Source organism: Bactrocera dorsalis, chromosome 6 (genome assembly GCF_023373825.1).
Source record: "Bactrocera dorsalis isolate Fly_Bdor chromosome 6, ASM2337382v1, whole genome shotgun sequence".
Lineage (NCBI taxonomy): Eukaryota > Metazoa > Arthropoda > Insecta > Diptera > Tephritidae > Bactrocera > Bactrocera dorsalis.
The window spans coordinates 22,704,127-22,719,569 of NC_064308.1; positions in this window are offsets into that span (position 1 = coordinate 22,704,127).

Genomic DNA, 15,443 nt, shown 5'->3' on the forward strand with positions numbered 1-15,443 from the left:
ATATTCCCGTGATTTTCTAATAGAACTTCGCAGGCTTTTTCTATGCCTAGTACTTCTGCTTGGAGTTCGGTAGACGTATAGAGAGAGATATGTCCAGATCAGCGGAGAATACTCCCGTGCCCACACCGCAGTCCATTTTGGACCCGTCGGTATAGACTGAGGTGGTACCCTCCTCTGTAATTGAGCCTCTTCTCCATTCTCGTCTAGATGGTATCCTCACCTGGAAGTGTCTATTGAAATCCAGCTTTGGGAGAATGTAGTCTGATTTATTAATAGTGAGCTTGTTTAGGATTACACTATGTCCGTAGTTCTGCTGATTCCAACCTCCCAATTCTTTTATTCTTATCGCCGCAATAGCTGCTGTTTTTTGAATAAAAATGTCCATTGGTAGTTGATGCAGGATCACATTGAGCGCATCAGTCGGACATGACCTGATTGCGCCCGTAACACCCGCACATGCTGCTCTTTGTATTCCGTTTAATTTTCTAATGTTGTACTGTTTGTTTAGCGCTGGCCACCATACCAGAGCTCCATATGTGAGTATGGGTCTTATGACCGCCGTGTACATCCACATGATTATACTTGGTTTGAGGGCCCAATTCTTGTCGACGATTTTCTTACAAGTATAGTAGGCCATGTATGCTTTGTTTATTCTTTTTTCTATATTTATTTTCCAGGACAGTTTGGCGTCAATCTGCACCCCCAAATACTTAGCTGTTGGGGATAGAGTGAGTGTTGTGCCGTTTAGTACCGGAAGTTGAAACTGAGGTATTTTGGTTCTGCTAGTGAATAGCATCAGTTCTGTTTTGTTCGGGTTAACTCCTAGGCCATTGCTTTTAGCCCATAGGTTTAATCTACGAAGTGCTCTTTCCATAATCTCGCTGACTGTTGAAGGAAACATTCCTGATACCAACAACACTATATCGTCTGCATATGCTACTGCTTTCACTCCTCCACCGTTTAATTGGAGGAGTATTTCGTTCAGCGCTACAACCCATAGAAGCGGAGAGAGGACCCCGCCTTGAGGCGTCCCTCTACTCCCATAACTTGTTTGTGTTGCAGCGCCGTTTGAAGCTATAATCTTCCTATTCTCAAGCACCGATAGTATCCATCTGCACACAGTGTCATCTATGCCCCCATGCGCCAGAGAATTAATTATCGTATTTACTTCTATGTTATTGAAGGCGCCCACTATGTCTAGAAAAGCAGCCATGGTGTATTGTTTGTGGTGTAGTGATTTTTCAATCACACTTATCACCTCGTGAAGGGCGGTTTCGGTTGATCGGCCCTTTATGTACGCATGTTGGGACTTCGATAAATTCTCCGCCATTATTGTTCTTACGTGTATATCTATTAGCCTTTCTAGTACCTTCAGCATAAATGAGGTAAGGCTTATAGGTCTAAAATCCTTGGCATTCTCGTGTGTTCTTCTGCCTGGTTTCGGAAGGAACACATCTTTACTCCTTTTCCAACTTCTTGGGATGTAAGATAGTTGAATGCTTGCTTTGTATATATTTTCAAGCCTTAGAACCATTGGTTCTACCAGTTTCTGCAGCATTATGGGCATAATCCCGTCAGGACCTGCCGCTTCAAATGGTGCGTTCACCGGTGGTTCCGGTTGAACCCTCGTTGAAGGTGTTTGCTGACTCCCGGGGAAGTGTGTTGTGATTAGTACCTCCAGAGACTCTTTTGCCGAGGAGGTCCAATCACTACCCTCCGCCCTAATGTAGGCAGTATTAATATGGTCTTTGGATAGCATTTTACTCAGCCTAGCGGCTTCTCTGCAACTTTCAATCGATGTGCAGAAAGATCGCCATGAGTCATTTTTAGCTTTCCTGACTGCTTTTTTGTATTCCTTCATAAGGTCTTTATATGGCTGCCAGATTTTGGTTCTAAAACTCTCATTGAAAGATTTCCTTAGTTGTGTTCTCAAATTCTTGAGTTCACTGTTCCACCAAGGAAGAAACTTTCTCTTTTTCAAAACTGTTAGCGGAGTAGATTTATTAAAAGTTGTGATTAGGATTTTTTCCAACTTCTCTACTTCTGAATCTAGTTCCTCTGTATTTCTGATACTCTTATTGCCTCCCTTTTCGAGGCATTTAGTTGCTATACTGGTAAATTTTCCCCATTCCGTTCTTTTAGGGTTCCGGTATGTGAGAGGCGGACTGTACCTCTCGCGGATGCTGAAGAGTATCCAGGAGTGATCCGACATGGAAGGCTCATCGGACACCCTCCAGTTATCCACAACGAAACTGTCTGTGTCTGTTGATAGCGTGAGGTCTAGAACTTCCTCCCACCCCGGGAACCTATCCGAGCTTGGGAAAATAAAGGTTGGCTTATCTCCCTTGTTGCAAATACTTAGCTTACTGTTCAAAATATACTGCAAGAGTGACTCACCTCTGGTGTTTATACTGGAGCTACCCCATACGGTGTGCCTTGCATTTGCATCACACCCTATTAGGACATCATCCTTCTTGTTCTCCTCTACTAGCTTGGTGAGCGGGGCCGGTGGTATATCTTCGTCATGGGCCAAGTAGGCCGAGACCAAGAAGAAGGGCTTTTCCTTCTGTTCCACCTTCACCACTGTGATATCTGCTGTGCTGTAATTAGGACAAAGAAATGCGTTTATACTTTTATTGATAAGAATGCATGCCCTAGGTTTACCTCTGTTCCGCGTGTAAAACAGGTTATAATTGCTGCTGTTTAGTCCTTTTATGGAGTCTTCATTGACCCAGGGCTCCTGTATTAGGCTGATGTCGATGCCCCCCTCGTTCACGAGGGTTGTCAGATTCGCTGTAGCACTCTTCGAGTGCTGCAGGTTAATCTGTACGCACCTTATGCTGTTGTTATTGGGCATCCCGGGGTTCTGCAATGCCCACATTCCTTAGCAACTGGCTGGCGTCGTCGACCTCTTCCGTGTCGTCTTCGTCAGCCGCTTTGTCGCCTTGGAAGATTTTTAATCTGGCCTTGCGTATTCCGAAGCTGATTTTGTTGTCAGTCTTCTTCAGAGCCTCAATGGACTCATCGCAAATGGCCACTAGTATTTGCTAGCTTTATTTAGTTTTTCCTCCTTGATAAGCTGATATACCAGGTATAGATTTGTTCTGCAGCTTAATGCACCTCAGGAGTTTTTCGCCTGGCTCCTCTAGTGGGGGTAGCCAAATGCGAGCCCGAGGCCTCTTCGGAATATCGCTGGCGGGTATAAGCCTCACTTGGAGGCCTTCAAAGGCGTTGCTAATTTTAGCAACACTACCCGTCAGGAAATCTAGCGAGGCCTGGTCCGCGCACTTGATGACCCTGTAGCCCCTGAGGGTCTCAGAGGAGTCAAACTCCGGGAGGGGACCCGCAGGATTGTCGAGTACATAGCTTAGCACCATACTTGACAATCTGACATCGATCTCCACCCATCTCTCCTGAATAGTGCTCGGAGAGGAGGATTTCCCATCTATTATGGCCACCTGCAGGCTATCTCTGGCTACATCGCAGAAATGCCTTGCCGTTGTTTTGCTGCTGTGTTCTCCTTCGCTCCTCCTCGGTTTTTTGGGCTGAGTTCCGGGTACTTCTGTTGTGGAGCGATTTCTCTTCTGAGAAGTGCTCTCTTTTTTGCTCTGTTCTTGAGGTTGTGATTGCTTCCTTTTCAGGTAGCTTTCATATTCCTCTACGATGGATTTGAGGCGCTTCGTTTCAGCCTCATCAACTGGGGTACCGACCGCCTGGTCTTTGGCTATCTTCCCTAGTATGAAGACCGCCCTCTGGTACCGGTTTTTCCTCAGCTGATTCTGGGATTTTTTGCGTTTCTTTTTGCTGTCTCATTTAGCCGCCAGTGCACTTTGGTTGGTGCTCATAGCAGCCTTGGAGGTTGTTGGTAAATTTGATATTTTGTCTGCTGTATCTACCGGTGTACTTTGGTTGGTACGTCCGGTAGTACTCTTACTTGTCTCCTGGCTGGAGGCAAGCAGTTCGTCCTCTTCGGATTCCGTTATAGGATTCCTGTAACTCATGTCCGTGGTCGTCGCTGTTGTCGTCGTCATGGTTGTTGTTGTAGTTGTTGTTGTTGTTTTATTGTTGGTTACGTTCATGTTTTGGTCCCACGAGTAAGCCAGAAAGGGTTGGTCACTCGTCCGCAGAGCCGGTATACGGAGAGAAGGCGATTTATACCTCCGACCTCGCCCGGGCATCGGAGGGGACCGTTCGCGGTCAGCTATTTATTACCCCCCGCTGACCATTCAGCCCTTGGCCCCTCTTAGTTCGTAAGATTAGAGTGCGTTTCCTTTGGGATGCACACTTTACTCTTACTTAAGCCCCTTCGCCACGGCAAGGCGGCCAACGTCAAAGAGGACTCAATGATGTACTACATACTGGACCCATTCTACAAGCAGACCTCGTAATCCTAGTATTAAAATAGCGAATGTTTCGAATCGTATTCAACGCAGATATTAAAAAAATGTATCGCAAAATACTCGTTGAAAGCAAATAAACTCCGTTTCAAAGAATCTTATTTAGGAAATCCTCTAACGACCCTGCAGATGATTTTGACTGTTACGTTTGGTATAAACTGTGCTCCATATTTAGCTATCCGTACCCTCCTCAAATTAGCGGATGATGTACAAGGAAGCCACCCACTAGCAACAGAGATACTTCGAAACGGAATGTATGTTGATGATGTACTTGAAGGAGCACATGACGTACCAACAGCGATATTGGCACGAGATTAACTTACTTTATCTTTGAAGTCCGCAGGATTCACTCTACGCAAATCGAACTCAAATGACCCAAAAGTTTTATCTGGAATCCCACAAGAACACTTATTGAATACCAACTCACTCAGTTTACCAGAATCCAATAACATAAAAACATTAGGACTTATTGATTGTAGCAAAATTGTTCTACCCAGCTGGTTGGCTCAGCCCTGCTGTAGTCACAGCTAAAATAATAATGCAACAGATATGGCTTGATAAATCCGATTAGGATGAATTCCTAAAATCCTTAACTCTCCATCGATGGAGAATATTCATAAAGGACTACGATTTCTTCAATTTCATTGAAATTCCTCGATGGACCTATTTTCGACATCAGTGACCATCAATTTTCATGGATTCTCTGACGTATCTAAAATGCTTACGCAGCAGTCCTATATATCAGTGTTTCTCCAAACACAAATACCTGGACAACCCTTTTGGTATCCAAGACTCGTGTGGCCCCAGTAAAAACTATATCGTTACCAAGGCTAGAACTGTGCGGAGCTCTTCTTCTGGTGAATCTAGTGGATGCGACCCTACCCCAACTAAGTATAACCCAATAACGTACTCACTTTTGGACGGATTCCACAATTGTTCTTTCATGGCTTTGCAAAACCCCATGCACATGGACAACCTTTGTATCTCACCGAATTGCCACAATCGCAGAAAAGGTTGTGAACAAAATCCCCAATTTACAAGGATATGCATAATTCACCTACACCCGCGACCAAGCATACAAATGAACATGCGCGAGTGATTTCGTGTACAAGTTAGTTAATTTTAATTTTCTTTATAATTTTTAATATACTTAGAATACAATACAAGTTTAAATGTATCTCTATCAGGAGCCGTGATGTTTTAAATAACCGTAGTGCGAAATTGTTGTTGAATTTTATATAATGAACGAAAGCTGCTCACAGAAACCGGGTTGAGACGAAGTCTAGAAAAAGTCCAATAGAATTATGCGTCGACGCAGCGAAATGTATAACAGGGAACGAATGTTGATGATCGATTTGTTTGTGACGAAGTATGCCTTCCATCCCGATGTCCATCCTTTTTGTTGAGTGGGTACATGTGTGGTGAGTTGTGTTGGTGTTGTGTGGTGATGTGAGTGTATGGTGCCATCGGATGTGGTGTATGTGAGTTCGTCCTTAGGGTGCGCCAGTTTCTCCCGGGTAGAGTGGGGGGAGGCTTAACTCATTTAAATATCCTGGGCCCCCTAGGCGAATATTTTGCCTAGTAATAAATGTATGTATTTGCGATTTCATGTACATATGTATGTCGACGTACTGCTAGTAATGTAGCATGGCGACCGTCGGATATTTGGTGTTGGGGTTCTAATCATATGTACACCTTTCGTTTGGTATGAATTTTAATATACATACGTTTGAGATAAGCAACTTTATTTTGCGGACGATATACCGGTTTAATGTGCGGATTATTTATTATTGTCTTTTCCATGTTATTTGCAATTGTTGCAATTTTTTTTTTATGATCGGTTATGGTTTATTAAGGACAGGTACTACACGCCTGGCTCAAGTATGGCCAGAATGGGTGCTCCTTTGAAAACTTTCCCTGAGGGTAGGGCTTTTAAATGAGAGAGATCTTGCGAAAGAGTAGCCGTGAATTGCGAACGGCTTCATTTTAAATTGTATTGTGATAATTTCTACCTACTTTTTTTTTAAAGTGGTATGTTAAAGTTTTACAACAGATTCCCACCAATTACCCTTGTAGGGAGCGCTTATGTAGGTGCGATAAGAGCTACCTTTACTTTTGGTACGTCTAGGTGCGTTAGTGTATCGCATTAAGAATATGGTGATCCCTTAACTTTCTTTTTGAGTTTTTACTCATAATTTGAAAATTTTGCTATGAAGCAATATTGAACGAAATATCTCGATTTTTTTACTTTCTAGTAAGTACAATAGAAGATATAAGCCGTATTATTTACATTTTGCCATATTGAAATAGTAATTAGGTTGTGTTCATGGTATCACTTTGATTGCGCACATATATGTTGCGCAATATGGATATTCAGAAACCGCATTAGCTTGGTATGTGGGGAATAGTTTACTCATCGCTGTATTTATATCTGTGAAATTTTAGTTCGGTTTCATTTGTTCGTCCCATAAATCTTGCGTCAGTAATCATATGTGGCAAAGGCCACCCTACGGGGTCGAAAAGTGACAAATATTTGAATGTTTATTATTGTCAGATTGAATTCTGACTTTGTTTTTTCTGTCAATATGTGGGATATTGCACAATTGTGGCTCTAAAGGTAGTCGTGGGACGTACTGGCCATTATTTGATCGCATAGATGTGCCTTTAGAGAAGTCCTCACAATAATGATCTACTTTAGTTTTGTTTAATATTATTAATATCAATCTCTTGATATTTCCTTAATTGTGAATTAAGGCGTTGATTTGATTTTTTCTCAACTTGAGTTGGTGTGGTGGTAACTAGTTTAGTAACTAGTCCACTTTGTGTTTGGCTGTGCAGCATTTGAACCTTTTGTGCCTTTGAGCAAAATGGTGTCTCTTGCAACTATGCCCGTGGTTCTTTTTGTAAAAGCGCTTCTTTGGAGTGAAATTGGATATCTGCTGTAATGAAGCATTGAATTGTGTCTTTTCTGACAATATAAGCAGTTAAATTTACTTTTGCAATTCTTAAGACTATGTGTATGGGACAAGCAGTTTGTACAGAGTCTTTTTGATCTGACAAAGTTGTTCCTTTCGTTAATGTTTAATTGTTATTATGCCCTTATGCCCTCTTGTGCATAGTTCGCATGACGTATGTTTTCTTTGTTCGGATGTGAACGATTGTGTTTTGTTAAAAATTAAGTTTGATTTGTTTTTGCTTCTAACTTGGGGTCTATTTAAGCTTCTATTTTGGTCGTGTTTAATGTTCTTTTTTTTGATTATTTTTTCTTCTAACCTTTCCGCAATTTCATATTGGGTGGTGAGAAAATTTTTCATCTGTTGCCACGTTGGGCACTTTTTCCGTGATGAGAGCGATTGCTCCCATAGAAGTAACGACTTTTCCGGTAATGCGGCGGTGCAAATGTTTACCAGAATTGGGTCCCAGCTATCTGTGGGAATATTTTGTGTCGACAGAATCGACAAACAATTAGAAACAGTGGATTGTAGTGTTACAAATTCTTCACTTGTTTCTTTCTTGATTTTAGGCATGTTTAATAGTGTCGTTACTTGCTTATCGACCAAAATTCTTTCGTTTTCATATCTAGCTTTTAGAGCTTCCCAAGCCAAATTGAAATTATCGTCATTAAGAGCGAACTGTTTTACTATGACGTCTGCTTGACCTTTTGTCTTGTATCGGAGGTGATACATTTTATTTATTTATTTATTTATAATAATTCATATAACAAAAGGAGTTTTATTATATAAATACATAAACGCAGCACTGGCTACGAGGCCTTCAGCCGCCTTGTAATTATAACTAGGTAAAAAATTCTATTTGCTAAGGGTTAGTAAAGGTGTAAGTTGCTTAAATATGTTTTACAAATCGTTGGTTTTTAAGAATCTATAAACAATCATAACATTTTTTTCTGAAGGTTCACTTAGTAGTTTTATGAGATCAATGTTGCCAGAGTTGTGGGCTGTTGAGTGAAGGCGAGATCGGACAGAGTGTGAGTAAGTGTTTGATAGAAGCGGTGTCCTCGCAAAGGGGGCAAATGGATGGGCTTTTACCCGGTAGTAAGTGGGCGTGTGTTATGATAGTGTGTCCAATCCTTAATCGAGTATGTCTTCATTGCGCTTTCTGTCCGCGTAGTGATGTTTAAATGTTTTCCATTCGCTTGCGTTTTTTTGATGCCTTTTGTGCTTAATAATTTTAGAAATGTCTTGCTTGGATGAGGCATAGTATGTTAAGGCAGGAGTCCTGGCTACATTTTTCGCAGCGAGGTCTGCAAAGTGGTTGCCTGAAATACCAGCATGGCCAGGGATCCACATTACTTGGATTTTCTGAGGGGCACCAATGACCGCGTCCCTGATAACTTCTATTATGGGATTGCGATTGGAAGGAGACGTTATTGCAGACATACACGATTTGCTGTCTGTACAGATGAGGAACTTTCCTTTAGTCTTTTTTGCGTGATTAACTGCGTGAAGGATAGCAGATCCTTCAGCGGTAAATACAGAGCTCGTTGAGGGGAGAAGCCAATTGCAAATAATTTCTCCTGTGGCAGTGACAACTGCTAACGAAGTGGAATCGATGGACTTAGAGCCATCCGTAAACAAAAGCTTCCAGCCATTATTTGTATAATTAGATTCCAGTTCAGCAAAGGTTTGTTGAAAGACTACGTTTGGTGTGTTTTGCTTGGACAAAAACAAAAGCTTATTCTGTAGGATTTTATCATTGATCAGCCAGGGAGGATGTCGTGTGGTGAATTTGCATGTTGCGTTACGTAAAATATTATTTTCTTCAGCGAAACTTAAGCATCTCGAAATAGCCGATTGTATTCTTGGAATTTTTCTTTTTTTCGTGGCATGGGTGATAGTTGTATTTAGTAATGGGTTGGTGTTCTCAGCCGTTTTCGCAAGAATTTGGAGCGAAGAATCTATAATTCTATCTTGAATAGTTGGTAAACCAGATTCAGCCATTATCATTTTTATTGGCGAGGTTGGAAACGCCCGGAGAGTTCGCCGTATTGCGCAGTGGTATGGTGCATTTAAAAGGTTGATACTGCTTTTGGAGCAATTGCCATAGATGGGGAGCCCATAATCTATTTTTGAAGTTAGCAAAGCTCTGACAACATTGACTAGTGTGTTCGGATGAATAAATGAATGCTTAGACAATAACAATATTTAATCGTGTCATTAACGAGTTTCTGACATATTTACAGTGAGCATTAAAATTATACTTAGAGTCAAAAATTAGTCCTAGTAATTTCAGCTGTGTTTTACCTTCGATGTTAGTTTGGTTGTGGGTAAGTGAAATACCGTTGCAATTTTGCTTCCTACATACATGAAGGATATGTGTTTTGTCTAAAGAAAGTGAAGCACCAGACTCCAGTGACCAAGTCTCAATTCTGGCGAGTATATTAGTAAATAAGGATTGAGCTAAATTAACGTCAGAGACTTTTGTGTAGATTAGGACATCGTCAGCATAGATCTGGTGCTCAACTCCTTTGTAATTTTTTTTCATCCTACTAATATCATCGAAAGCAATGATAAAAAGGTAGGCTGAAAGAGGTGAGCCTTGCGGCGTACCATTAGAAAGCGGGGGTGTTGAGGAAAGAAAACCATTTACGTTGACTTTGAGTTTTCTGTTTGTGAGAAAGTTGGTAATAAAACGTATCATATTCTGGCCTATTTTCCATTTTCTAAGTTGTCGAATAATAATATGGGCTCCAATTTTGTCGAAAGCTCTGTGGAAGTCCAGAGATAGTACGGACACGTGGTTTTTGCTGGACAAAGCGTTAGTAATGAAGTAGTCAAGTTGGATTAAAGCGTCTAACGTGCCTTGACCTTTTTTGTACGCGACTTGATTCGGTGATATGAACTTGTTTCGCTGAGCATACCACATCAAGCGGTTTGCCACGATCTTTTCCAAAATTTTTCCCATACATGGAAGGAGGGAAATCGGCCTATAGTTAGCAAGTTCATCGGAGGATTTGTGTGGTTTAAGTATTGGTATAACACAGGACGTTTTCCAAAATTGGGGGTAGACACCAGTTTTGAAAATTTTGTTATAGAGCTTTACCAATCGGAGCTTGAGACTTTTCGGCATATGTCTGATAATTGGATAAGAAATTTTATCTTGCCCCGGCTACTTACCCTTAACGGTAGATGCAACGAACTCGAATTCAGACAGTAAAATGCTGGTTTCTATTTGTCTAGCAGAAAAAGAGAGAGGGGAGACAGAGTAGGAAGTGTCGGACAGTGTGGTGGTTTTAGAGGTTTGAAACTGTCACTTGTTTCAGAATAGTGGTTTGCAAATAACTCGGAAATTTCGAATTGGTTACCAAACCTGTTGGCCCCTTTACGCATTGAATGGTTAGATTTCTAGGCACTCCAGAAAGTTTTTTTAAAGCGTTCCATATTATCTTAGGACTAGACGAAGGATTTATTTTGCTTGTGAAATCCTGAAAACATTTACGCTTGGCCTGTTTCGCGGAACGACGGAAAAGAGCATTGGCTTTCCTGAAAGATATTAAGTTGACTAGTGTTCGAGCCCGTTTGTACTCATACCAAGCTGTCTGTTTTTTGCCCGCAATTCAGCGATTTCTTTATTCCACCAAGGAACACTCCTTGAACTTGCTGTTGGTTTTGTATGAGGAAGAAAAGAAAAAGGTAAACAGAAGAGAGCTAGAAATTCAACTCGTATGAGCAGTCAGCTGAAGCTGAGTGTCACCAATTGAGTACTAGTTCAAAAGAGAGTAAAAGCTAAGCGTATTTATTCAGAGTCAATTTCTATTTGTTCCGTATGTTCAGTAGAGTATTGATTATCGTTGGAAATGTTTGTTGTTGGAAAGAGATTTTCGTGATTAGGTGGATTAGATTGCACAGTAGTGTTGGTAGTAGTATTTTTGAGGTCAGTATATTTATTAAGCGAGTTTAAGGAGTTGTTTAAGTTAGATATGAAAGAGGCTGTTGTTGGACTGAAAAGTTTGGGATTTAAGAGAGAGTCTTGTTGAGTACAGTTGTCGCTGATATTTTTAGCTGAATTTGAGACGTTGTTGTAGTCAGAACTGATCGATGTAGGCTTGTTGATGGAAATATGCTTATTGTTGGCGTTTGATGAGTGATTTTTGTTAGTTAAAGATTTTAATGATGAGTTGGGTGCAGAGGTGATCTCTGCGTTTTGTTTTGATGTAGTAGGCAAGTCATTGTCGGCGGTTATATGAGTATTTTTAGATTTTGTGGAATTGTTGATGGCTGAAATTTTTGTTGGTGTGGTGGTTTCAGAGGATACCTCTTTTGCAGGTTGAAGCACATGTGCAAAGCTAGCAGTGAGGGAAGGGAGGGAAGTATTTTCTCTATACTTTTTAAGAGCTTCGTGCATACTGCACTTTTCTAGTGTCTTTATTTTTAAAATTTCTTTGGTTTGCATATACTTTGGACACGTATAGTCAGAAGAGCGATGCTCGCCAGAACAATTCGCACACATAACTCGGATGTAGTCATTATCGTGTGGTGAGGGAAAATTGCAAATTTCGCATGTTGGGAAGCCTTTACAATGTTTTTGCGTATGACCCAATTTCTGACATGACCTGCAGCGCATTGGATTAGGCACGTACGGTCGCACAGAGGTCATCCTCCATGCAATGTTTATTTTGTTTGGAAGGGAATAACTGTTGAATGATATTAGCATAACACCAGTAGGCTTTATAACACCTTCAACTTTGCGAGTGAACTTATAAACCGCGGAAACTTCGTAAGAACTCAGTCCTTCTATTATTTCGTTTTCAGGCACATCGTTTAAGAACGGTGCATAAATGGTGCCTTTGTTACAATTAAGATGTTGATGATAGCTAGCGCTAACAGCGCCAATGTTGAAAAGACATTTCGTTTTTATAAACTTTTCTGCTACTTGCTTATTTTTCACTAGCAGTAATAGGCTGCCGTCGCGTAATTCACTAATTTTGTTTATATCTTTGCTCACGGTGAGTAAGGCATTGTAAACACGAAAATAAGAAACCTTCGAAAGCGGTGTAGTATTCTCATCGGATTTAATCACTATATACTTTGGGTCATCACTTTTTATTGACGGTAAGTCAGGAAAAGCATCTTGCAGTTTTTGATACGATTTTTTACGTTTTGGTTGGGGACCTTGGACCAGCGCAGCAAACCTGTTGTCCCCGAACTGGAAGCCCACCGGGGGCATAGTGGAAAAATTATAATACACTTATATAAGTATTGGATTATATTTCTCACTTAAAATAAGTATTAATCGCGTTACTTAAGTAAGCAGACCGGTGTGCAAAAAAAAGAAAACACCAAAAGAGAGCTATACGAATAGCTGTAAACACAGAGAAAGACGCTAACTCAACTGCTCAGTACGAGGTTTAGTCGGTGACTGGGAGGTGATACAATTTTTGTGCTTTTTATAGTTCTGAATGGTTGATGTAAACGGCTGTAAACATGTCCCGGAAGGACGGCCATTTTTCATAACCTCCATAGAATGTTTCTGTGTCACATGGCGGCAACTCGAGGTGGATGCCGGAACTTGCCTTTTGACTTTCTATTTGTGGCAGCTCTACTCCACTGTGGGGAGTAGGTGCAATTGCTTTAATGAGTTTTAATTGATCGAAGATCATCGCTTTTGTTTCTTCATACTGGTCTAAGCAGTTTTCGTATATTGCGTTAGCCGAGGATTTGAAATTGTGTGTATCTGAATCATCAGAATCTAGAATGGCGTCATGAGCCGCTTGGAAGCGAGTCCAAAAATTTGTAAGATTTTGATTTTTGATTTGTAATAACGATTCAGAGTTTTCATGAATCGGTGAGGAGGCAAATCTAGTGCAGTATTTTATTAAACTGTCACTTTGTGAAATGAATTTAACAACCTGCTTTGAGCGTGTGCTCCTGCAGATGTATTTTGATGTGTATCATTGTGAACCATTTTTATATATTGGGTATTAAAATATTTCTCAAACGAATTAAATTTTTCTCAGAGTAAACTGATTTCTAGTATCTATATGAAGCGATAAAGTATATAAGAGTAAATAAGAGTTTGTTATTTCGGATAATATTAGCAAAAAACGTATTTTTATTAATATCGCTTTGTATTTATTTGAAATGTTAATTGCTATTAAAAACCGCGCTTTTTATTAATTAAACTATTTGAAGTCCGAATGATTTGTGTTTAGGTACACCCTAATACTTGGACTTGTATGTATGTATGTATGTCCGTATGACGTTGCTTATGTTTTGTGCAATTGAGAGCTCGTTGAAGAGATCTATGCGCTATTTACATAAGTATGCACAATTTGTTTTTATGTATTTATAATTATGTTTCTGTTCTTAAGCAATTGAGAGCTCGTTAGAGAGATCAATAAGCTTTTTGTCCACAATCCTGCTTGTTTTTGTGTGCCAAAGAACAAGAGGTATTACTGGATAGTTGCAAATGTGGACTTTGAACTTTTGGTTTTTTGAGATTTTTGTGTTTTGTGTCACACGCAGATTTTGCCGTATGATTATATGTACAAATATATTTATATAATGTATGTATGTTCGCTCTGAGAAGAGAGCGCGGAGACGGAATTGAAAAAATGTAAAAGTGTTTATATATATGTTTGTATTTTTTGTATTCTCTTGTTTTGTTTTTTATGTTATGATTCTAATTTATGGTTATGCCCTTGCTTATGCAATCCTGCCTATTGTTGTTGTGAAACATAAGAGGTATACTTGTAATTATTTTTTCGCAAAGGCGCGAGAACTAATTGTTTGTCAATAAGCTGCTTACTGTTTTTTCCAACAGAAGAGTTATTGCTAAGCATAAATAGGCAAAAAGTTATTATTTATTTAAGTATATACGTCAATATATATAATGCCAGACGGTTTCAGGGTTTTCCCGAAAATTAAACCCGAAATGTTCGTTAATCGTATTTACTAACAAACGGAATGGGTTTTCATCGTTAATTGTGCATATAAACTACCAATTTTAAACACCAATAAGCATAATAAAGATATAGTAGATGAACAGAATACGCTAACTTTAGTTTTGTAGGGTAAAACGTTTTGTATAGAATGCCTGTTCGTTTTGTTCCAATTCCTGTGCTTATGTCTCCATCTGCTTGCTGCTTGGCTCCTTGTGCGTGTTGTTGCATTTATGTAGGTAAGTTTAGCCCGCGCCCGATTATTAGTTTTTTTTTTTTGTTTGTTTCTAGGTTTCGCGCCCGAATAGTGTTTGTTTTTGATTTATGTTTTGTATTTTTAGTTTGGGAGTTTCGGGCACCGTTTGTTTTTGTTTTTTGGAACGCAATTAATTTTTCTCCTGTTGTTTATATTTTTGTAATGGTAACTAATTGTCACCTCTGTTTTGGTTTTTGCAGATTATATGTACATGTACATTAGAGTGGGTCAATTTTTTTCTTGACAAAGCGGTTATCAAAATCGTAAACTACGATGAATTCTAAGAAAATTTGCCCAAGAAACCATGGGTCTAAAATGAAAATCGAGCCTCCGGTTTTTAGCGAGAAAATTTCGTATATTGTATTTTGTAAAAAAAAAATCCAATTCCTATTCCACTGTCGATTGTTTGCTTGTTTTGTAGCTATCGAAGCTAATTTGCTCAAATTTGGTATGTGATGTTGTATTTAAGCAGAAAATTCGACAGTACAGAAATTTTGTATAGGGGGCGTGGCACTGCCCACTTATGAGTTCATATGCAAATCTCTGGAACCACCCCACCGATTTCGTTCAGATTTGGTATACATATTACACAATGCTTACTTAAGAGATATCTGGAAAATGATCGAAATCGGATAATAACCACGCCCACCTACCATATAACGGTAATTTTTGAAAACACAAAAGATCGGAAGTTTTAATAACTGTTGAAGGGAAACATCTTGAGTTTGGTATTCGGTGTTGTATTGCAGCCAGAATTTCGACAATATAAAAATTTTGGCATGTCACCGCCCACTTTTGAGTGCATATGTAAATCTCTGGAACTTCTTCTTCTTCTTACAAAAAACCAACTATAAATTTTGACTGCACTGATTATGTTGAGATGATAAACTTA